At 46.9% G+C, this 2,500-nt stretch overlaps 2 non-coding genes across 2 annotated transcripts in view; both read left to right on the forward strand.

The window, feature by feature from the left end:
* Positions 1-63: 63 nt before the first annotated feature.
* On the forward strand, positions 64-218 carry LOC143176738 (5.8S ribosomal RNA). The gene has a single exon (XR_013001248.1). It is a non-coding gene; the product is annotated as a 5.8S ribosomal RNA (ribosomal RNA).
* Positions 219-2,272: 2,054 nt separating this feature from the next.
* LOC143176741 (large subunit ribosomal RNA) overlaps positions 2,273-2,500 on the forward strand; it is a 4,006-nt gene continuing 3,778 nt past the window's right edge. Inside the window, exon 1 of the ribosomal RNA XR_013001251.1 lies at positions 2,273-2,500. This exon is cut by the window's right edge and continues 3,778 nt beyond it. This is a non-coding gene — a ribosomal RNA (large subunit ribosomal RNA).

A 2,500-nucleotide genomic window follows, 5' to 3' on the forward strand; every position in this document is an offset into this window, starting at 1 on the left:
AGAGATATTAGGTCGAACAAATGAGAATAAAATTATATATGTGAAATATAAAATTTATACGATTACCCTGAACGGTGGATCACTTGGCTCGTGGGTCGATGAAGAACGCAGCTAATTGCGCGTCAACGTGTGAACTGCAGGACACATGAACATCGACATTTCGAACGCACATTGCGGTCCACGGATACAATTCCTGGACCACGCCTGGCTGAGGGTCGTTTACGTACCATACACTGCTTGCGTAGCTCTGTCAAATCCCCGCCGTCGTTCACCTCTTCGGATCGAACGTTTTTTTACCGAAGGGCGCAAAGAACGTTTCTGAGTCGGGTTAAGAGAAGGATGCTACGTACGAGCGAACGATGGGTGTCTCGTCGGCGTTTGTCGCGGACACGCGAAAATTCTGTGAATTTCACGGACAGTGTACGTTCTAGTTGTTGCAAAACGATCGGAATCGTTTGTATGGACTCGCGTGAGTGTTCGCGGCGTCGTGCGTCGTTCAATTACGACCGCCCGCGGATACCGCTCCACTGCGATATGGATCTGAGCGACAACTTTTTCGGCTGTTCGTGAGATGAACGGTTTCGTGTGTTTAGAAAAATTTTTTTCCCGCGCTCCCGACGTCACCTGAAATGATGCGTCAGAGGTGAAAGAAAATATTAAGAAGTCGAGAGAGAGAGAGACTACACACGTTTTATTCATATTTTGTATACCGTGCGTGAGACGGATGTGCACGACACGTCGTATGTCGGTATATTACCGACTGGCCCCAGGGAGATTGTTTTCTTCCTCTCTTACGAATGAGATGTACGTTTCGGAGGATCGTCGTTACCGAAACACACGGCAAAACGAGACTTCTCGCAGCAGAACCTTTATACACAATACACATCGACTCTTTTTACCCCGAGAGAGAGAGAAAAGGTGTATTTCTTTTTTTTATTTTTCGAATTCGACGCACGAACGCTTTGACGACTGGAGAAAAACACGGTGTGTGTTAAAATCGTGCGGGACGAGCATGCGTATTCGTAACGGGTCGAATAGTTCTTATTCCCCGTCGTCGCGTGTCCTCGCTGGACCACCACCGTGCGCTTCCGCCACGTTCAGTTGAATTTCGAAATATATATATATAAAAAGAATCACCATATACTCTCTTTCGGGAGGTGTATTTTTATCGGTTTCTGCTATAGAGAAGAGACGGAGATCGTGTTGTGAGGTGTAACGTTTCTGTATCCCCGTTTCGGAGGATCGTCGTTATCGGCGGAACACACGTCAAAACGAGACTTCTCGCAGAACCTTTATACACAATACACATCGACTCTTTTACCCCGAGAGAGAGAAAAGGTGTTTTTCTTTTTTTTTTATTTTTCGAATTCGACGCACGAACGCTTTGACGACTGGAGAAAAACACGGTGTGTGTTAAAATCGTGCGGGACGAGCATGCGTATTCGTAACGGGTCGAATAGTTCTTATTCCCCGTCGTCGCGTGTCCTCGCTGGACCACCACCGTGCGCTTCCGCCACGTTCAGTTGTATTTCGAAATATATATATATATAAAAAGAATCACCATATACTCTCTTTCGGGAGGTGTATTTTTATCGGTTTCTGCTATAGAGAAGAGACGGACGATCGTGTGTGACACCACGTGGTAACGTTTCCGTATCCCCGTAAAATACGTTTATCTTTTCTCGTAGAAAAGAGAGAGGAAGAGGCAGGAGCTCCTCTTTGGCGAGGCTTTCGAACGTCGCGTCCCGTCCGCCGGAATATAATGATATAAATATATAACCGCCGCCGACTTTGTGCGAAAGCGTTGAAACGAACGCGTCGGTCGCCCCATGGTGTGTGTTTGTCGTGTCTTCTTTTCCTCTTCTGCACTTCTCTTCACTGTCGATCGCGAGACCGCGCGAGATCCGCTTCGGTCGTCCAGTCCCCGAAAATTCTTCTCGGACGGGCGTTAAAGTTAACCGGAGCGCGAGATCGTCTAGCGAGAGTCTTTTTCGCGATCGAGTAAAATGTGATAGAAGAAGGAGAAGAGTGTAAAAAGAGAATATAGACACGCGACGCAGCAGAGACCACTGGTGAGGCGCATAAGACGCGTTCGCGAACGATTTTTCGCGACGATACGGAGTCGCGCGTGTCGCGGTATATTTATCATTTATATACGTTATAATATGAATATTGTTGTGTTCGAACGCACTCTCCTCTAGACTTTGTTTTTTTTGCCTTTGAGCGATTTTTATGAAATTCGATTGAATTTTCATACAATTCACGTTCACGACGACCTCAGAGTAGGCGAGATTACCCGCTGAATTTAAGCATATTACTAAGCGGAGGAAAAGAAACTAACAAGGATTTCCTTAGTAGCTGCGAGCGAACAGGAATTAGCCCAGCACTGAATCCCGCGGTTCCGCCGTAGGGAAATGTAGTGTTCAGGAGGGTCCATTTATCCCGTGACGTCGAACCGCGTCCAAGTCCATCTTGAATGGGGCCATTTACCCGTAGAGGG

The sequence above is a fragment of the Nomia melanderi genome, unplaced genomic scaffold (genome assembly GCF_051020985.1).
Source record: "Nomia melanderi isolate GNS246 unplaced genomic scaffold, iyNomMela1 scaffold0788, whole genome shotgun sequence".
Taxonomy (NCBI): domain Eukaryota; kingdom Metazoa; phylum Arthropoda; class Insecta; order Hymenoptera; family Halictidae; genus Nomia; species Nomia melanderi.